The sequence below is a fragment of the Uranotaenia lowii genome, chromosome 2, assembly GCF_029784155.1.
Source record: "Uranotaenia lowii strain MFRU-FL chromosome 2, ASM2978415v1, whole genome shotgun sequence".
In the NCBI taxonomy this organism is placed as follows: Eukaryota; Metazoa; Arthropoda; class Insecta; order Diptera; family Culicidae; genus Uranotaenia; species Uranotaenia lowii.
Genome location: NC_073692.1, coordinates 381177084 through 381200111, shown reverse-complemented (window position 1 = coordinate 381200111; position 23028 = coordinate 381177084). Strand labels below are relative to the sequence as shown.

Genomic DNA, 23028 nt, shown 5'->3' with positions numbered 1-23028 from the left:
CTGAAATCTGAATCTGAATCTGAAATCTGAATCTGAAATCTGAATCTGAAATCTGAATCTGAAATCTGAATCTGAAATCTGAATCTGAAATCTGAATCTGAAATCTGAATCTGAAATCTGAATCTGAAATCTGAATCTGAAATCTGAATCTGAAATCTGAATCTGAAATCTGAATCTGAAATCTGAATCTGAAATCTGAATCTGAAATCTGAATCTGAAATCTGAATCTGAAATCTGAATCTGAAATCTGAATCTGAAATCTGAATCTGAAATCTGAATCTGAAATCTGAATCTGAAATCTGAATCTGAAATCTGAATCTGAAATCTGAATCTGAAATCTGAATCTGAAATCTGAATCTGAAATCTGAATCTGAAATCTGAATCTGAAATCTGAATCTGAATCTGAAATCTGAATCTGAAATCTGAATCTGAAATCTGAATCTGAAATCTGAATCTGAAATCTGAATCTGAAATCTGAATCTGAAATCTGAATCTGAAATCTGAATCTGAAATCTGAATCTGAAATCTGAATCTGAAATCTGAATCTGAAATCTGAATCTGAAATCTGAATCTGAAATCTGAATCTGAAATCTGAATCTGAAATCTGAATCTGAAATCTGAATCTGAAATCTGAATCTGAAATCTGAATCTGAAATCTGAATCTGAAATCTGAATCTGAAATCTGAATCTGAAATCTGAATCTGAATCTGAAATCTGAATCTGAAATCTGAATCTGAAATCTGAATCTGAAATCTGAATCTGAAATCTGAATCTGAAATCTGAATCTGAAATCTGAATCTGAAATCTGAATCTGAAATCTGAATCTGAAATCTGAATCTGAAATCTGAATCTGAAATCTGAATCTGAAATCTGAATCTGAAATCTGAATCTGAAATCTGAATCTGAAATCTGAATCTGAAATCTGAATCTGAAATCTGAATCTGAAATCTGAATCTGAAATCTGAATCTGAAATCTGAATCTGAAATCTGAATCTGAAATCTGAATCTGAAATCTGAATCTGAAATCTGAATCTGAAATCTGAATCTGAAATCTGAATCTGAAATCTGAATCTGAAATCTGAATCTGAAATCTGAATCTGAAATCTGAATCTGAAATCTGAATCTGAAATCTGAATCTGAAATCTGAATCTGAAATCTGAATCTGAAATCTGAATCTGAAATCTGAATCTGAAATCTGAATCTGAAATCTGAATCTGAAATCTGAATCTGAAATCTGAATCTGAAATCTGAATCTGAAATCTGAATCTGAAATCTGAATCTGAAATCTGAATCTGAAATCTGAATCTGAAATCTGAATCTGAAATCTGAATCTGAAATCTGAATCTGAAATCTGAATCTGAAATCTGAATCTGAAATCTGAATCTGAAATCTGAATCTGAAATCTGAATCTGAAATCTGAATCTGAAATCTGAATCTGAAATCTGAATCTGAAATCTGAATCTGAAATCTGAATCTGAAATCTGAATCTGAAATCTGAATCTGAAATCTGAATCTGAAATCTGAATCTGAAATCTGAATCTGAAATCTGAATCTGAAATCTGAATCTGAAATCTGAATCTGAAATCTGAATCTGAAATCTGAATCTGAAATCTGAATCTGAAATCTGAATCTGAAATCTGAATCTGAAATCTGAATCTGAAATCTGAATCTGAAATCTGAATCTGAAATCTGAATCTGAAATCTGAATCTGAAATCTGAATCTGAAATCTGAATCTGAAATCTGAATCTGAAATCTGAATCTGAAATCTGAATCTGAAATCTGAATCTGAAATCTGAATCTCAATCTGAATCTGAAATCTGAAATCTGAAATCTGAAATCTGAATCTGAAATCTGAATCTGAAATCTGAATCTGAAATCTGAATCTGAAATCTGAATCTGAAATCTGAATCTGAAATCTGAATCTGAAATCTGAATCTGAAATCTGAATCTGAAATCTGAATCTGAAATCTGAATCTGAAATCTGAATCTGAAATCTGAATCTGAAATCTGAATCTGAAATCTGAATCTGAAATCTGAATCTGAAATCTGAATCTGAAATCTGAATCTGAAATCTGAATCTGAAATCTGAATCTGAAATCTGAATCTGAAATCTGAATCTGAAATCTGAATCTGAAATCTGAATCTGAAATCTGAATCTGAAATCTGAATCTGAAATCTGAATCTGAAATCTGAATCTGAAATCTGAATCTGAAATCTGAATCTGAAATCTGAATCTGAAATCTGAATCTGAAATCTGAATCTGAAATCTGAATCTGAAATCTGAATCTGAATCTGAAATCTGAATCTGAAATCTGAATCTGAAATCTGAATCTGAAATCTGAATCTGAAATCTGAATCTGAAATCTGAATCTGAAATCTGAATCTGAAATCTGAATCTGAAATCTGAATCTGAAATCTGAATCTGAAATCTGAATCTGAAATCTGAATCTGAAATCTGAATCTGAAATCTGAATCTGAAATCTGAATCTGAAATCTGAATCTGAAATCTGAATCTGAAATCTGAATCTGAAATCTGAATCTGAAATCTGAATCTGAAATCTGAATCTGAAATCTGAATCTGAAATCTGAATCTGAAATCTGAATCTGAAATCTGAATCTGAAATCTGAATCTGAAATCTGAATCTGAAATCTGAATCTGAAATCTGAATCTGAAATCTGAATCTGAAATCTGAATCTGAAATCTGAATCTGAAATCTGAATCTGAAATCTGAATCTGAAATCTGAATCTGAAATCTGAATCTGAAATCTGAATCTGAAATCTGAATCTGAAATCTGAATCTGAAATCTGAATCTGAAATCTGAATCTGAAATCTGAATCTGAAATCTGAATCTGAAATCTGAATCTGAAATCTGAATCTGAAATCTGAATCTGAAATCTGAATCTGAAATCTGAATCTGAAATCTGAATCTGAAATCTGAATCTGAATCTGAAATCTGAATCTGAAATCTGAATCTGAAATCTGAATCTGAAATCTGAATCTGAAATCTGAATCTGAAATCTGAATCTGAAATCTGAATCTGAAATCTGAATCTGAAATCTGAATCTGAAATCTGAATCTGAAATCTGAATCTGAAATCTGAATCTGAAATCTGAATCTGAAATCTGAATCTGAAATCTGAATCTGAAATCTGAATCTGAAATCTGAATCTGAAATCTGAATCTGAAATCTGAATCTGAAATCTGAATCTGAAATCTGAATCTGAAATCTGAATCTGAAATCTGAATCTGAAATCTGAATCTGAAATCTGAATCTCAATCTGAATCTGAAATCTGAAATCTGAAATCTGAAATCTGAATCTGAAATCTGAATCTGAAATCTGAATCTGAAATCTGAATCTGAAATCTGAATCTGAAATCTGAATCTGAAATCTGAATCTGAAATCTGAATCTGAAATCTGAATCTGAAATCTGTATCTGAAATCTGAATCTGAAATCTGAATCTGAAATCTGAATCTGAAATCTGAATCTGAAATCTGAATCTGAAATCTGAATCTGAAATCTGAATCTGAAATCTGAATCTGAAATCTGAATCTGAAATCTGAATCTGAAATCTGAATCTGAAATCTGAATCTGAAATCTGAATCTGAAATCTGAATCTGAAATCTGAATCTGAAATCTGAATCTGAAATCTGAATCTGAAATCTGAATCTGAAATCTGAATCTGAAATCTGAATCTGAAATCTGAATCTGAAATCTGAATCTGAAATCTGAATCTGAAATCTGAATCTGAAATCTGAATCTGAAATCTGAATCTGAAATCTGAATCTGAAATCTGAATCTGAAATCTGAATCTGAAATCTGAATCTGAAATCTGAATCTGAAATCTGAATCTGAAATCTGAATCTGAAATCTGAATCTGAAATCTGAATCTGAAATCTGAATCTGAAATCTGAATCTGAAATCTGAATCTGAAATCTGAATCTGAAATCTGAATCTGAAATCTGAATCTGAAATCTGAATCTGAAATCTGAATCTGAAATCTGAATCTGAAATCTGAATCTGAAATCTGAATCTGAAATCTGAATCTCAATCTGAATCTGAAATCTGAAATCTGAAATCTGAAATCTGAATCTGAAATCTGAATCTGAAATCTGAATCTGAAATCTGAATCTGAAATCTGAATCTGAAATCTGAATCTGAAATCTGAATCTGAAATCTGAATCTGAAATCTGAATCTGAAATCTGAATCTGAAATCTGAATCTGAAATCTGAATCTGAAATCTGAATCTGAAATCTGAATCTGAAATCTGAATCTGAAATCTGAATCTGAAATCTGAATCTGAAATCTGAATCTGAAATCTGAATCTGAAATCTGAATCTGAAATCTGAATCTGAAATCTGAATCTGAAATCTGAATCTGAAATCTGAATCTGAAATCTGAATCTGAAATCTGAATCTGAAATCTGAATCTGAAATCTGAATCTGAAATCTGAATCTGAAATCTGAATCTGAAATCTGAATCTGAAATCTGAATCTGAAATCTGAATCTGAAATCTGAATCTGAAATCTGAATCTGAAATCTGAATCTGAAATCTGAATCTGAAATCTGAATCTGAAATCTGAATCTGAAATCTGAATCTGAAATCTGAATCTGAAATCTGAATCTGAAATCTGAATCTGAAATCTGAATCTGAAATCTGAATCTGAAATCTGAATCTGAAATCTGAATCTGAAATCTGAATCTGAAATCTGAATCTGAAATCTGAATCTGAAATCTGAATCTGAAATCTGAATCTGAAATCTGAATCTGAAATCTGAATCTGAAATCTGAATCTGAAATCTGAATCTGAAATCTGAATCTGAAATCTGAATCTGAATCTGAAATCTGAATCTGAAATCTGAATCTGAAATCTGAATCTGAAATCTGAATCTGAAATCTGAATCTGAAATCTGAATCTGAAATCTGAATCTGAAATCTGAATCTGAAATCTGAATCTGAAATCTGAATCTGAAATCTGAATCTGAAATCTGAATCTGAAATCTGAATCTCAATCTGAATCTGAAATCTGAAATCTGAAATCTGAAATCTGAATCTGAAATCTGAATCTGAAATCTGAATCTGAAATCTGAATCTGAAATCTGAATCTGAAATCTGAATCTGAAATCTGAATCTGAAATCTGAATCTGAAATCTGTATCTGAAATCTGAATCTGAAATCTGAATCTGAAATCTGAATCTGAAATCTGAATCTGAAATCTGAATCTGAAATCTGAATCTGAAATCTGAATCTGAAATCTGAATCTGAAATCTGAATCTGAAATCTGAATCTGAAATCTGAATCTGAAATCTGAATCTGAAATCTGAATCTGAAATCTGAATCTGAAATCTGAATCTGAAATCTGAATCTGAAATCTGAATCTGAAATCTGAATCTGAAATCTGAATCTGAAATCTGAATCTGAAATCTGAATCTGAAATCTGAATCTGAAATCTGAATCTGAAATCTGAATCTGAAATCTGAATCTGAAATCTGAATCTGAAATCTGAATCTGAAATCTGAATCTGAAATCTGAATCTGAAATCTGAATCTGAAATCTGAATCTGAAATCTGAATCTGAAATCTGAATCTGAAATCTGAATCTGAAATCTGAATCTGAAATCTGAATCTGAAATCTGAATCTGAAATCTGAATCTGAAATCTGAATCTGAAATCTGAATCTCAATCTGAATCTGAAATCTGAAATCTGAAATCTGAAATCTGAATCTGAAATCTGAATCTGAAATCTAAATCTGAAATCTGAATCTGAAATCTGAATCTGAAATCTGAATCTGAAATCTGAATCTGAAATCTGAATCTGAAATCTGAATCTGAAATCTGAATCTGAAATCTGAATCTGAAATCTGAATCTGAAATCTGAATCTGAAATCTGAATCTGAAATCTGAATCTGAAATCTGAATCTGAAATCTGAATCTGAAATCTGAATCTGAAATCTGAATCTGAAATCTGAATCTGAAATCTGAATCTGAAATCTGAATCTGAAATCTGAATCTGAAATCTGAATCTGAAATCTGAATCTGAAATCTGAATCTGAAATCTGAATCTGAAATCTGAATCTGAAATCTGAATCTGAAATCTGAATCTGAAATCTGAATCTGAAATCTGAATCTGAAATCTGAATCTGAAATCTGAATCTGAAATCTGAATCTGAAATCTGAATCTGAAATCTGAATCTGAAATCTGAATCTGAAATCTGAATCTGAAATCTGAATCTGAAATCTGAATCTGAAATCTGAATCTGAAATCTGAATCTGAAATCTGAATCTGAAATCTGAATCTGAAATCTGAATCTGAAATCTGAATCTGAAATCTGAATCTGAAATCTGAATCTGAAATCTGAATCTGAAATCTGAATCTGAAATCTGAATCTGAAATCTGAATCTGAAATCTGAATCTGAATCTGAAATCTGAATCTGAAATCTGAATCTGAAATCTGAATCTGAAATCTGAATCTGAAATCTGAATCTGAAATCTGAATCTGAAATCTGAATCTGAAATCTGAATCTGAAATCTGAATCTGAAATCTGAATCTGAAATCTGAATCTGAAATCTGAATCTGAAATCTGAATCTGAAATCTGAATCTGAAATCTGAATCTGAAATCTGAATCTGAAATCTGAATCTGAAATCTGAATCTGAAATCTGAATCTGAAATCTTAAATGTGATTGTGAAATCTGGATTCGGAAAGCTGAATTTGAGAACCACATTGGATTTCATAATTTCAAATTTTACTTTAAATGTTTAAATTTGAATCTCATTTGGGTTTTATTAAAAAAAAAAATGCTTGAATTGAAGCTAAGGAAATTCAGGAAAAGGCTTTATCTACAACCCCATTAGGTTCCAGTTGAGAATAAGCTATACGACTCTCAAAAATCAATCAAAATTTCATTTTCCGACAAATTTCTCCATCACGAACCATTTTCCCTTTCCTGGTTTGCGCATCAATATCTTTCGGTCACGATTTCATTAACGTTTCTTCGGATAAATTTATCGCTTTGCAATGCACGAACCCCATTAAGCGAATTCAACTGTTCGAAAATGACTTCATCATGTCTCTGCTGCTAGTTCATGCAACAAGTTCACATTCAACGCAGCAGAAAACTATCACTTGACATGTCCAGAATATGAAAAAATAAAAACGATAAGAAAAATAATCCTCCCACCAAACACAGTCTTTTTTTTTGTTTGGAATGGAGTGACAGCTACGCCTCTCAATTCCCAAACATAGCACTTGAATTAACTGCGGTCCGAATTTTTTTCCCCCTTCAATTGAAAATCAACGCGGCATTCTTTAATCGAATCGCGTGGATTGATGGGGCTTCTGATGATGATGGCTAATGCCTGAGGAAAGGAGAAAAAAAGTGTGAACGAAGAGAACGGAGAAAATAATAATGCACAGTTTAATTCAATTACGGATAACAGTCGACGGGACTCCACATGAATTCCCTCAACATGGCTGGGGGGCTGCCGGTAGCTCGCATCGGGACGCCCATCCAAACAAACCATCCGAGCTGCGAAACCAATCAATGTCGGCATAGCGGAACCCAGCAGGGATTAAAGCCTGGAAATAATCGATTCCTTTTGGTGTTACGGTCGGAATCTTCGGAAACAGAAGAGGTTCAGGAGATGTTTCTGGAAGGGTTTCTTTTTCCAAGGGCCCTCCTCGTAATGTGTCTTCAAATAATTTAGATGAGAAAATGAAAAAAATTTCACACAAAAAAAGTTTTCCTTGACGTCCTCAGCTAATTTTGGAAAACTGTTCTCAATATTTTAAAGGCAATTGATATTATGCTTCTTCAGAACACAATGTTTCGGAATCCCTTTCACACTTGCAATTCAGTGCAGTCCCTACCCGTTATCAGATTCAGCTCAAATTTTGACTGTGGCCTTCTGATGATTCCCTTAAATCATCAAAGTCTTGTTTTGCAAGTGTTTTGATTTTCAAGTTGGTATTGTAAATCGCATTAGAAATGAAATCGTTAATAATGTTAATGCGAATCGCAATTCCCACCCAATAAGTAAACGATCGTAAAAATGATTACTAGAAGTCGGTATAAATAAATCGGACATGATAAAAAGTCTGCCATGATTACTAATTTGTTCTCCCGCGCAGAATTCAAGTCAGAAAACAACCTTGTTCTACTCTTTGCGATAAGCAGTGCAACCAGATTGATATTAGAAAAGGCCTCAAAAACTTGTTAACCGGTTAGAGAACATGACAAATACATTGGCGTCTTTTAACGCGTAGTCTTTTCGTATCAAATTGATAGGATTTCATGATTTTTTAAAACGAATCTAACGAAATTGGCATCTATCCGTTGTTTTGCTCCACAATTTCAATAGTTTTGCAAAAAAATTGTTCTTGCAACTAATGCAGCACTTTTCAGCCAATGTGAATTTTCTAGAATTTTTCATAGAGTTCTAGAAAAAATGTATAGTTTGTATAGAAAAATGTTAAAAAATACATCTGAACTTAATATCAAATCAGCATGTCAACTTGAATGGGGATTTGTCTTACAAAACTTTAAATCATTATATTGCAAAAAAATATTGAGTTATTTTCTGAATGCAGTTATATTTTTTGCGCAAATCCAAAGACATGTTTTAGAAAAAAATGTATTCTTTTTTCAATACAAAACAATGAATATCTTTAGTAGTGCCCTAGTCATTTGAACTAAAGATTTGTGAAAATATAGAAAATCGTGTATAAGACAGGGCTGACCTTTAATCGTTTGCATGTAAGATATCATTTTGTATCAGGGTAAGGACCTTACATTTCGACAGAAGCTTGTTTTTTATACAATTTTCACATAAGACATATAAACGAGAAAAAATGTTCAGTCCTTTGGAGTTATGCTTGTAACTATAATAACTTGCGGAGAGTGAAAAAAATTAAAAATCTCATATAGCCCCGCAATTTGTTAAAGAAGCGATTCAAACTTCGTTTGTTTGCTAATGAACGAAAATAAGCGTTTATGAGATGAATCTATATCATAACCGTCAAAAACTATTCTTAAATTTAGAAATAATTTTGAAAATATTTTTGGAATTCCGTGAAAAAATCTCAAACATGACAATTTTCCCGGTGAGGAGCCGAAATTCCCGGTTTCCCGGTGACGAGATGAAGTTCCAAAGTTTTTCCCGGTTTTCCCGGTTTTCCCGGTTCGCTAGCAACCCTGTATCTGACCTATTTTTTTTTTAAATTTAGAATTTACACGTTTTTCAGACATTTACGATGCAAGAGAAAAAGGAAAAACTAATTTCGCACAGTTTCCTTCCAAATCCATCATTATCAACTTGACTGCTGACGAAACCGTGGATTATTCAAAGAATAACTGTGTGTGAGTGATGGAAAAGTATGTAAACAATGTCCACAAAGTTCAAATCAAGCATTGGAGTGGAGCACATGATCGAAAACAACGGTTAAGAGTCATCAGGGCAGTCAAGTCTCATACCAGCATTTTTAATATTGAATAAGCGAAAAAGTAAGGGTAGATCGCTGAAATGTCCAAATAAAATTTCTCCGATAAGCTGAAAGTGTTGCCTTATAATGAGTCATTCTAACTTAATCTTAAACAACATTTTTTTGCTTGTTCCAGAGCTCGTATGCTGTTTAGCCGGTACCGAGGCTATGGGACAGATTATTTTTGATGAACGACAAAACTTATGAAATACCCTATTTCAAACAAATTTCAGCGTTTGAAATTGCCATGTCTACTCGTGGCAAGGTCCCGAGTATATTAAAGTGTGTATTTGCTAGTTGTGTTGTAAAAAAATATAATGATTTGCCAATATTCTGCTCCTGTGAAAAAAAAAACAATTTTCAATACAAAAACTTTGGTTTTCGCTGTTTTTAAAAGCCCAAAAAGAGTAATCTTGTATGTACCCTTCGCAACCTACCATCTATACTAACCGATTAAACTTCAAGTTCATGATGGTTTTACTGCACTATTGTCAGATTTTGCCAGCAGAAAATCCATAAAAACGCTTTAAAGTGGCTCAAAAATAATCATGTTTTGTTAATTTCGAAACAGCTATATCCACTAAATTGCCCTCATTTTCTTTTAAAAGAAAAGTATTGGATCAAAAAGTATTTCAAACTCCCGAGATCGAAAAATCCAAGATCAGAAATGTTACCGCTCTAACCTTAAGGGTAATAATGTTTCAGATAGGTTAAAATTTGTTTTCACGGATAAATTTGCCCACAAGTTGATGATTTGCCAAGTCAAATTGTAAATTTTACTATTGTAAATTTGGCTGATGAAAAAAGACAATAATTTTCATCACTGGAGCAATCATGAATAGGCAAGTTTGCAAGGAGAAATTTAATCAGGAGATAGTTTGCCACTAAACCTGGGATATATTGGAATAAGAATAATTTTTAAGTTTTTGAAAAAAAAATTATTACCCCGAACTGTCCACAGTTTCGTCCCATCGGAAGATATTGGTCAAAAGTTAAGCTAAAATTGAAAAAATAGTGGCAAATTAATCAAAACCTCGTCTGATATGGCGATGTGTTAAAAAAATGTACGATACGGTTTGATTTTTCCTCTGTGCAAATATTAATGAGAGGTATTGTACGAAAAGTTCATAAAAATAACAACATTTTTTGTATTTTTCCCTTAAAGTTAATGAAATGCCCTTAAAAAGTATATTTTGCCAATTTTGGACATCATTTCTTTGTGAAGAAATCGGGAATTGTACGCCACCCTATAGTAGGTGGTACAGGTCGTTCAATAAAAACTGGGTTCGGAAGGGTTAAATAACGCAAAAATACCAAATTGTAGATTTTTTCAGCTTTTCTCATAATACAGAACATCTTACTTCGGAGTTTTTCGGTCAAAATATCTTCGCGGTTGTGAAAAATTAAATATTTCCAATGTTGATTGACTTTTTACTGAGATGTGTTCGTAAAAAAGAAAAAAAAGAAAAGTCCAAATATAGTCTGGACTGTAAATGGTTCTTTTCCAAAGTTTGCGAAGCTCTTCATAGAATCTGCTAAGATTTTTCATCTTCTATGATATATCAAGATCTTCTCTACCCACGAGTGGTTTGAAAACTCAATTAGATCTTAGGTGAGTAACCTTTTGAAGTAACGGGCCATTTTGAATTTGAAATCTTTGCGGTGGGCCGTACTTTAAATAATTCTCCTTGATAGTTTGCAGAGCTGAACGTTTTTTTTTATTATAACGACAAACTTTTGTCAAAAGCATTTTTGATTAAGGGAAATTAAAAATAATTCGTGTGTTTAAAGAAAACAGAAATTTAACACCGATTTTAGAACACCAGTTGGATAATATCAGTAAACAATAAAAAGGTTCATCACTAGATCTTGATCATTTTAGAATAAGTTATTTTTTTTTATTTTAAACTATTTTGCGAATATTTTTTTATACAAACAGAGGGATCATTTGATCCTTTTTTTTAATCAGAAACAAAAATACTTTAAGGTTGATTCATATAAAGATTGTAACTTTTTTCTAGGAAAACTCCTTTTTGTTATAACTGAAGGTACTGTCTTTCATCACTTCTATTTAAAATTCATTTGGAACTATATCATAGCGAGAGTGAGAAACATATATTCCTAGGAAATTACTGTCTTCTCAGCGTTGGACGTTGAATCGCTAATGAATTTGATAGACTTCAAATCCTTTTTTATGAGTGCATATTAGAAGAGTTTTTTTTTTCAAAATTAAAATTTTGTCCTCGGAGACCCGATTTTTTTACAAATGGTAAAAAATTTGTTTTGAATTTTAAGTTCCGTATAAGATCATGCACTGCTTTGTTGCTTGTTGAGAAAATTTCTCAAAACCACTGAAATATTCCTGATTTCGCAGATTTTCAAGCAAATTTTTCCTAAGTTACAGTTTACATTCATGATACTTCTTGCGGTGCCTGTTTAGCACGATGGCTAACGTGTCTGGCATGTAAGCTTGAGGTCTAAGGATCAAATCCCTCCACCGTAAATCTAAGTAAAGGAAGATTTGTAAGTCTTCGGACGTAAAACGAACACATATATATATTCAAATGAAACAACGTAACAAATAAAGAAAACCGAAATTATAAACTCAACGGAGTATACACCAAAGTCCGCAGAGACGAACCAGCCAAAGGCTTGGTGTCTCTATAATAAAGAAAATAAATTAAAATCTTGATTCTAGAAGATTTTAACAAGTTTCATAAATTTTCTTAATTTAATTTAGAAACCACATGGATAGGCTTTCTATGGCTGATTCATGAAAATCTTGTAACTTTGGTAATGTAGCTTGCTTATTTTCAAGTAAAATGACTCAATTTATCGATGTTTTCATGATTGTTTAATGGAATCACAGATACCTGTAACAAATCTTTTTTTTTTTTTTGAGTCGAGTCACAGAAAATTGTTTTTGTCGAAAATTCATATTTTTTTTTAATAGACTTTGATGCTTAGTCATGTCGATAAGCCACCTTAAATCATTTACTCAGTGTTTGTTATTCAACTTTCTTCAGTTGCGTCAATATTCATGAACGACAATATGTTATTAGTCTATGATTATATTTTTATTTTTCCAGTATTTGAGTGCCAGCCGAACTAGCCTTTTTTTTACAAATTTAATGAAATAATTAAATAAAAAAAAATACAATCCGCCAAGTATATTCATTATAAAACTTGATCTTTGCTTGAAACGAAAAAATATAATCTCGCTAAACGATCATTCAACACCTGTGATCATCTGTGGCCTTATTTTTTTTTCTCCCGATCCGCTCTCACGGATTTTTTATTTAAAAATGGTAGCTAAATAATAAGGAAAGAATGTAATCTGAACAAAAAAAACTACAATTTTACATTTAACCAATGCGTAATATTGCACTCAATAAATGCTTTAAATTCTAAAAAAAAAATTAACATTCTGAATGTTTTTGAGGCAAATGGAACTGCAAATAAGTGAATCGCATATTTGATTACTTACTATTTTTTTGTTGTTTTTACATGGATCAGTATTTTAAGATGATTAGTCTTAAAATACTGGATCAGACAAAATCTTTCACGATTATTGTTATGAAATTTGTCCAAAACTTTCGTTTTATAAAAAAAATTTACAACACAATTTGTTTAATATTTTAAGCTTGATTCGAGAATGAGAATGGGAATAAACCCGGGCCAAAACCGGGCTTTTTCAATGAAACCCGGCAACCGAGCCGGACCATACTTTTCCCAAATTTTATATTAAATATCCGGGCAAACCCAGATAAAACCAAGCAATCTGGCAGCCTGTATAAGTTAATACATATATTGAAAAAAAAGTGCCTGCGGAGATTCTTGCAATACCGTCGAAGCTGATAATATCGTGACATACTCTAGAACGCAATGCGTTTGTTGACTCACATTTGTATAGAGGTTGAGTTAGATAAGGCTGCGTTTAGCATTTATGGCACGAAATTTAACATTGATGGCGGTGAACGCTGGCCTATAGAAATGAGCATATACATATCTACTTAAGATTTTCGGTCATGATCTTTACGCGAATAACGTTTATTTGAAAAGTTTAATCCCTGAAATAATTCAGCACTCAAGGTTTTTTTTTCAAACTATTTTTATGTTCCGCCATGCTGCACTCCAAACACAGTAACTTATCGTACATAAATTAGCTTTTAAATATGGATTTTATGGATTATGTATTGTAGTTATCTTATGATGATCAAGAGATGACTTCTAACACCCTTTTTCACATTTCCATTTTTTCTTATATAAAAAATTGTACATTTCATATCAAGAGATGATGATATCCAAATGCCACTTGCTCCAAGTATTTCCATTCTTAATCAAAGACGATTGTCAATCAATTTTAAGCGATCCGTTCGTTATTGAGATTGACAATAAGTCCCTCCACTCCATGTAGGTACTTCCCAAAGGTTTCAACAACAGCAGCAGCAGCAGTAAATCAACCACCCATTGCCGATTGCCGATTGATGCTGATCGATTGATTGCTTGCTGTCTGGCAGTTTTGCCGACCAACCACAGATTTACCGCAATCGAATGCCATTTCCCGCGTCATTACACATACACAAATGGCATACGATTCACCTCACCACGGTTCCGTACGGTACGGTGTGGTCGGAATGCTCCAGATTGGTAATTATTCATAGGTGATTTTTTTTTTCGCCGTTGTCTTCCGGTTCACTTTTCATTTAGCACCCCTCCTTGCTTAACACTAACAATTCATCAAACCCCCATTCATCAACCGAACCCCGCACAGATCGATTCAAAATTCGAAAGGATTGAATCCCGTTGGAGGAAGGCAAAAACATACTCAAACTCTTTAATTTTCTAGCTGAATTAAACCAGCTGGCACCAAACACACGTTCCAATCCTAACGAAGCAAATTTAATAACACATTCCACGATCCATTAATTTTCTGATTTGGTTTCACTTCCAGGCACCACCAATCGAATTCAGCTCCCGAATTGGTGAACCGGCGAGAAAAAAATCCCAAAAATCCGAAGGAGCGAAAAGTGCACACGATTTTCATTCACAGAAACTAATTAGCACAAATCAGCTCACAAACAAATCCATCGATAAATCAAAAAGCCACTCGAGATGGTTTAGGAGTGTTTCGCCAAAATTTCCGACCTAGGAAAATCGAAAAGCTCAAAACTCCCGTAAAGCATCACAAGAACACCCGCGCACGATTTTATGGATCCCAAACCCCGGCTGGATTCTAATTAGTGTTTTGAATTAGTATAGTTGTTAGCATGAAGGTAAAAACTGAAACCAAAAACAACTGAGAAACAAAAACGATGGGAGGATGAAAAAATTCCCAAAACACAAACACGTGCCTGTTTTGAAGGCGGCGCGCGCGCGGGTCAGAAAAAGTGAATCGTTTTCGGCGGTAGTTTTACTTCTACTGAAGTGGTTTTCTTCACCACGCCAAGCCGGGCACCAAACGGTCGCTCCCCAAGACTTGAGGCGTAAGCGCGTCGTGACTTAGTCAGCATGCTCAGTTAGTTGGCGCTTATGCGCTAAGCTATTGCTCAGTTTTAAGCGTTTAGAGATGTTTTCATGGGAGCCGCAAGACCGGGACCTCAATAATGGACAAACTCCGGCGCTCTTGCTCTTTTGGTTTCGGAAGAGGCGTCGCTCTATGGAAGTCGGAAACTAATTTATTTGTGAGCGACGCTGAGCGATTTTATGTTGTTTATTTTGGTGATCTCTCCGAAGCGCGTGTTTCTAGGGATGCTAGAATTTTTTATTCTAAAAAATATCATTATTTCCTAAAGTGCTTGTAATCGAAAAAACATCCCAGTTCCACGTTGAAATATATTCAAGAATACATATGAAATTTTTTTTCAAGTTTATTTAACTGTATTTTTTATCAGTGGTTTTAATTGAAATTTATATTGAACATCTAAAACTTCATAAAATCATATATTCGAGGAATGCTTCCATTTACAAATACAAAAGTTAACATTAATTCATTATTTATAGTGCATTTTATGGAATCTTTTTTTCATTTAGAAGATGTATGTAATTGAGTGAACTATTTTTTGACCAAGTTTGTTACATGGCGACCGTGAATGATCTGTCTGCATAAACGTTGACTACTCTAAATATCTCAGTTGTGTGTTGAGATAAAAATCTTCTATATTTCTATATGTTGGTGGCTTATGTGAGCATCATATGCTTCTTTTATTTAAAAATCTTGAAAAAAAAAAATAATTATATGATTAAATGCAAATACTTGTTTGCAAAGTGCAACGGTGGGAAATCTATAGTTCATAACAAAAATATGTTCATATGCTTATTATTTTAGTTTTGTCTTGCTCTTTCACATAGAAAAAGGATTTTTCATGAATAACCAATAAGTCACTCAAATGCAACCAGTTTGCAAATCCCCTCTTGTGGAGAATCGTGGGCCACATAATATGGGGTATCTTGGACCACCTTTATTTTGGTGTTTTCAATCACATTCACAACTTAAAATATATTTACCCTGTCTTTCTAGTTTTCTTACGCCAAATGAAGAGTTATGAAAAATATTTTGTCAATTTTATTCCATGCGATAACCACGAAAATAAATTCCACATTTATTTCATCAGCACAAATTGCTTTCAAATAACTAAATGAATTATGAAACTACAGTTTTTGGTCAACGCATAGATTTTGCAAGTTATTTGGTTAATTTGGATTTGGTTGCTCACAATTTCCCACCATTTTTCAAAATCCATAAAAATATTACTTTTTTTAAAACAGTTAGAACTCGACTAGAAATAACTTAAAAACCATACCATTTACTTTTTTTCATTTAATCTATATATATTAAAAGCAATTTCTGTGTGTTTGTTTGTTTGTTTGTCCTCTATAGTTTCATTTGAACCTACTCAAAGTCTCTATAATAAAAAAAAACTCTATAGACTCAGCCGTCTTAAGACCTAGAGAGCAAAAATTTGGTATGGATTCTCATTAGGACCAGGAATGATGAAAAATGTTCTCAGTTTTTCTGTTTACGTTTTGAAGGGAGTCGTCCATACAAGACAAATATTTTTTTAGCGATGTTGGCGTTATTAAAAATCGAATTATGAATTATGTGGTACGAGCAATCGATTTCAGGTATCAAATTTAGGATCAGGCGTCGTCCGAAGGGGTCGTCCATATTACCTGTTGACTTTTTTTTAGCGATATTGGCGTTATAATACATCGGATTGTGATGAAAACTAAAACATGAATGTTTTGAGGGACGATCAGTCGATTGCAGGTATTAAATTGAGGGTTAGGGGTCTGCAAAACGGGTCGCCCATATCAACTGTTTTATGTTTCTGCGGTATTGACGGATTGAGATGAAAATTTCCACATAGAAATTTTAAGGGAAGCTCTATCGTTTTAAGGTGTAAATTTTAAGTCATGGGTCGGCAAAAAGGGTCGTCCATGTTACCTAAACAGGTTTTCAGGGACGGGAAATCGATTTCAGGTATCATATTTTGTGCAAAGGGTCTGCCAAATGGGTCGTCCATATTGAATGTTTATGGATTTTTGATATTGACATTCATTTCGCATGATTTTACATTATTTGTTGCATACAAACTTTTACGCTATTTATTCCACTTTATTTGTTATTCGCATTATTTTTTACTATCCCCGCCCCCCTCATGATGTTCCTACTGCGAGTGACAAAAGAAGGATTCGAAATTGGTTCCGAACTTATATGGATGTAAAAATTAGCCACGGGGTTTTTGAAGTAAGACGAATCCATCTGTTTTTTGAAATAATGAGTTATTTACACAGGAATTTTGGGTATTCATTTTCGAATAGTTAGGCAACGAAAAAGGATCATTCTCATGAACCAGCAACAGTTTTCTTGACATTTTTGGGGAAATTATACGGGTATACGTACCAATTGAAGAACGGACTTTGGATATAAACATGTACGTTGTTAATGGTGGTGGTTTTCAAACAAACTTATAAGAATACTCTTACTGAAAATTTAAAAAGAGTATGCAACTTTGTTTGAAAAACGTCATTTTATTTTATCGCATTTTTATAAAGCGAAACGAAGTTCGACGGGATCAGCTAGTCTTTTATAATAAACAAGTTTAGGAGCAATGAAAAAATGGCCCATGATACCCCACTCTCCCTTAATTAATTGGTTCGAATTTTTTTTTTTAAATTTAAAACAAAATCACTGTGACAATAACGGGACTTCGATTAAGACTCAAAGGTAATGCAGAAAACTGCAGTAGCCAAAAATGGTTTTTTTTTCCTTTTTGGTATATTTCAGATTAAGAAACTGCTTTTCTAAGAAGATTTATAGAACAGGTTAAGCGGTTAAGTTTACATAAAGGGTGATACGGTCAAAATTTGGTCAATTTCAACTTGACGTATTTCTTTCAATTTTGCATTTAGAAACCTGAACACCCCTCATTTTGAAGGTGTGTGTGTGTAGAAAGTTTCTCCTATTTTGATTTTGGAATTCACTCTTCAGTTGTCAAAATGCCGTCCAAGGAAGAAGAGCAGCGTATCAAAATTTTGCTCGCGCATCGCGAAAATCCAAGCTACTCGCACACAAAGCTGGCAAAATCACTAAAAATTGCCAAATCAACCGTTACAAATGTAATTAAAGTGTTTGGGGAACGTTTGTCGACAGCCAGGAAGTCTGGATCGGGGGGAAATCGAAAATCGGAAGCCGCTGAGACGACAAAGAGAGTTGCCGGTAGTTTCAAGCGAAACCCTAACCTCTCTCTCCGAGATGCCGCAAATCAGCTGGGTGTATCGTCTACAACCGTGCATCGAGCCAAAAAACGAGCCGAACTATCGACTTACAAGAAGGTAGTGACTCCAAATCGCGATGATAAACAAAATACGACGGCCAAAGCGCGATCCCGGAGGCTGTACACGACGATGCTGACGAAGTTTGACTGCGTGGTAATGGACGACGAAACCTACGTCAAAGCCGACTACAAGCAGCTTCCGGGACAGGAGTTTTATACGGCAAAAGGAAGGAGAAAGGAAGCAAATATTTTCAAGCACATGAAACTGTCAAAGTTTGCGAAGAAATATCTGGTTTGGCAAGCCATTTGTACCTGTGGCTTGAAAAGCAGCATTTTTATAACTTCTGGGACTGTCCACCAAGAAATTTACGTGAAAGAGTGTTTGAATAAACGTCTGCTGCCTTTCCTGAAGAAACACGGTTGTTCCGTACTGTTTTGGCCGGATTTGGCATCTTGCCATTACAGTAAAAAGGCCATAGAGTGGTACGCCGCCAACAACGTGCAGGTGGTTCCCAAGGACAAGAAGCCTCCCAACACGCCAGAGCTCCACCCAATCGAGAAATACTGAGCCATTGTCAAGCGGAACCTAAAGAAAACCAAAAAAACTGCTAAGGACGAGCAGCAGTTCAAGGCAAACTGGCTTTCTGCGGCGAAGAAGGTTGACAAGGTGGTTGTACAAAATCTGATGGCAGGGGTTAAGCGTAAGGCCCGGCATTTCGGATTTGGAAAAGCGTAAGCCTAAGTGAATATTTTTCCTGAATTTTTTACTGATTAAACTTGAAAAAGAAATTTTATTTGATTTAAATAAACGATTTCACCGATTTACACGCGTTTTCCCTTGACCAAATTTTGACCGTATCAACCTTTATATCGTTTGTTGTGGAATTAGTTCAATCCTTATTGGAAAAATAGCATGCATTTAAAAATCTGTGTGAAAAGTTCTATAAATTCTTAAAATGAGAAATGGTTTCAAACCTTTTTGAGAACTCGAGCAAGGCCAGATGAATCAGCTATTTTATTCTTTAGATTTTTTTGATAAAATTTTATGAGCAAATATGCCAACTTTGAATTTTTTTACCCATTCACTTTGAAACAATTATAAGCGTGTATACCCGAAAAGCAGCCCGTGTAAGATCGACCTATATAAATTTCTAAAAAGGTGGCACGGGTCATCATGAAAACAAAAACCAAAGCCTAAATACTTCACTACTGACGATGTTAATATTCATTCGTTCAACTGTTCAAGACAGCAGCAGTTGGCGGGTTGTTATGACAATTTTCAACAGTCAAAAAATCTGTGCCTTACTGGTCACAATCCTTTAAGCATGGTAAAATTTTCAAAATGTGCTACAAGTGTTCAAATTTCTACCCCTTTTTCCTAACACGCTTGAACTTGCTCTAAAAAAATATCTTTTCGTGATAACAAACGTCTCAAATCTGCTCTTTTATTTCCAGAGCCTCCTATGACTACCAAGAACATTATTTCCTCATGCTATCTAGTTTCTATCTCCTTTTCACTTGCTTGCGTTTTCGTTCGTCGTTATTATTTGTTGCTATCTGTTTTCCTCATTGGTGGAAGATGAACAAACATAAAAAGCCGTCAAAAAGTCAGCCAGACACCGAGCCGATTAGTTAGTGAAGCGCGAGCGCTCAAGAGCCGCTCATTTGAACCGGTTCTTCAAAAAGAACGAACGAACCGTGGCTCTTAGAAAAAGAACCGGCGTTCTAAAATGAGCCATGTTACGCCACTTCACACTGGTTGAAAAACTTAACCGCTTCAAAATGTAAGAGCGGAGAGTGGAAAGTCGTCCATTCTTTCGAATCAAGAGAGCCGAGGTTCGAGCGAGCCACGTTGCTTTCCTTCTTTTAAGGGGCCGTTCACATACCACGTGGACAACTTAGGGGGGGAGGGGGGTATGGAAATGTCCACGCTTGTCCACGGAGAGGGGGGTAGGGGTTTGAGTCATGTCCACGTGGACAAACTTACTTTCAAAGTATATTTGAAAGGTGAATAGATATTAAGATGTTTAAATCAAAATCTCAAAATTGCAAAGCTATCCAGTTAAAGTTTAAACAATTAGTAGCTACTTGAAAGCAAGTAAATAAATGTGATAATTTTGAAAATTAAAATTTTTAAAATTATTTTATATCAGGAAATTTTTATTCGTTTTTTTTCAAGATCAGCCATTTCAATAACAAAAAGGCAAAAACTAGTGTTATCTATCTGTCAAATTATAGGTATTTAAAAAAAAATATTTCAAATGTGTCCACGTGGACATCCGGGGAGGGGAGTAGGGGTTTGCCAAATGTCCACGCTTGTCCATGGAGGGGGAGGAGGGGGTCAAAAATCTCATTTTTCTGTCCACGAGGTATCTGAATGGCCCCTAAAAAGCTTTGGTTGCTCTCCCATAAAAGGAATATTCTCTCTTATGCCCCATCTAAGTGAGTCACCAATTTGCCACGTTTTTCATAAACATAAAAAAAACGAGTGAACTCGTTGAAGAAATGTGTTTTCTACATATGCCAATACTTTTTTCATAACGAATAAATTGATTTTCGGTGATTTCAGATAAAAAAATCTTAAAACGATTTTTATTTCTTCATCCAACGTTTCGGCATTTATTATGCCTTTTTCAAGGAGTCTATTAATATAACATAATTAATGATGTGTTTAAAAAGGTATTACGAAAATGGGACGAGGATGAGTTGGGTCGGTGGCTCCATTCCATTATTCCAAAGGTGTTTAGGTAAAGGTTAGCAAGTCAGTGGTAGTGTACAGTAAAGAAACGAGAACAGACATACGTCAAAAGTTGATCACCCCGAAAGTGATCTAAAAAGGCTTTCGTGAGAATTATGCTCTGTTCAATGCAGAGCGCAGAGCGTAGAAACACTCAAGTTAAAAGTTTTTGCTAATTCCTCTCCATAATGTTCACCACTACAAACTATTTCTTCACTAGTGTAGGATAAACAGAACGTTCTCCTGCTTGCCACTTTTTACACAACGCAATTATGAACACAGTTCAAACCAATCCGCCGTGTACTACACATCGCCCAATAAACCGCTACTCGTACCGAATAAAGTTGTTTGATTAATTGTAATCAAAAAGTGTTTTCGGTTTTCTATTCGCGTCCGAAATTGTGTTCCGGCCCCAAAACATTTGGTCCTTCGAACCGGATGACCGTCCGGAAAGTGGTTCCGGGACATAATTGGACTTTAAGCAGTTTAAGTGAAGAACGCCGTTCGGTCAAGCTCAAAAGTGTGAACCATTTTGGGCTCACAAAATCGCCATAGCGATTGTGAACAATAAAGACAAAGTGATTGTTAACGCTAACAAAGCGAGTGCATATTATTTGGACGCTTGGCTTGGATGCAATTTAGTGCATCGGACTACAGTGTCAGCCATTGCGAAAAAACCTGAAGCAACTGTTAAAGTGAAGCAGCTACCTGAAGTGGGACAACGTAGAAGAGAACAGCTGATCTAACAACCAGACATTCTACCAAGCAGAGGACAGCTGATTGAACAGCAGAGGACAGCTGATTTTACGAGCAGCAAACGACGCAACGTCTGAAGGGGCAGTTGTTTGAAACTAATTAAGCAGGAAGTATATTGGCTTGATGCATGCGGCCGAAAGAAAGTGCTAATAAAAATTAGAATTGAAGTTGAATTGTTTTAGTTGCATGAAGTGTGTGCCCTGTCCGTTAAACTAGAATTGGTCTTGGTAATTGATTGGCATTTTTACTTTGCATTTTACACTGGTTGTGCCCACTCGCTGCTGTCAATATCGGGTTGCAAGTCTCGTAATTCGCGTCGCGCTCGGTTGGAACGTTGAGTTGATCAAATTAAAGTGCAAATATTCAAGTCAGAACACATAAGGTGCATGTCAGAGCACATTAAGGTGCAAGTCAGAAGCACAGAAGGTGCAAGTCGGTTATATTGGTCAGAATCATTTAGTACTGGACGGATTGGGTCCAAGGTGTTGGAATTTGTCGGAAAATCACAAGATTGTTTAAGAAATTAAGTTTGTGTCAGAATATGAACCTGAATTGAAGTTTGAGTTTGAAACTTGTCAGAATAAAGTCTGAATGGTCAGAAGTTAAGTTTGAGTCTGAGATCTTATCAGAATTAAGTCTGAATCAGTTTGTGTCGGAATTCTTAAGTGAATATTGTTGGAATATTGTTGGAATCTTGTTTGAAAGTTTTCAGAATTGGATCTGAGTCAAAATTTAAGTTTTTGTCAGAAATCTTGTCTGAATATTGTCGAAAATTTCGCCCGAAATATTGTCAGAAATTAAGTCAGTGAAATTTGGTCTGAAACTTGTTAGAAATTGAGTCAGTTAACAAATCGTCTGAAAAATTGTCAAATACTAAGCCTGTGTCAGAAAACAAAGCGTCAGTTTAAGAACTTGTCTGAAGGTACAAGTTTGAACTCGTCAGAAACTCGAAGCCTGAGTCAGTTATAAGTAATTCTGTATTGGACGAATCGGGTCCAAGGGTGTCTGATTTGTCAGAAATTGAAATTCGTTCGATATTTTGTCAGAAATTAAGAATAAACTCCTGAACTGCAACAATAAATTCGCCTACGTCAGTATTGTGTCAGAAATTCGTCAGTTTTTGACAAATTTGGTCCAAGTTGGTCAGATATTTTGGAAATTGGAAATTGGTTTCTCGTTTTCCCCAATTTGGGTTGAATCGCTGCTTTTTCAGCTCTGAAAGGTCAGAGTGTTTGAATTTAAGTTAGAAGTGGAAAAAGTTTCCGGTCAGA

General features: G+C 34.3%; 1 protein-coding gene across 10 annotated transcripts in view; it reads right to left on the bottom strand.

Moving 5' to 3' along the window:
* LOC129747911 (uncharacterized) overlaps positions 1-14870 on the bottom strand; it is a 212017-nt gene extending 197147 nt beyond the window's left edge. For 3 of the 10 annotated variants that reach the window (XM_055742328.1, XM_055742324.1, XM_055742331.1), the window contains exon 1: positions 14564-14693. The gene's annotated coding sequence lies outside the window, so the exon portion shown is untranslated. Of the gene's footprint in view, positions 1-14563; positions 14694-14784 lie in introns of those variants that run through there. The other 7 variants (XM_055742329.1, XM_055742316.1, XM_055742317.1 and 4 more) reach the window with 6 other exon arrangements.
* Between the last annotated feature and the right edge of the window lie 8158 nt (positions 14871-23028).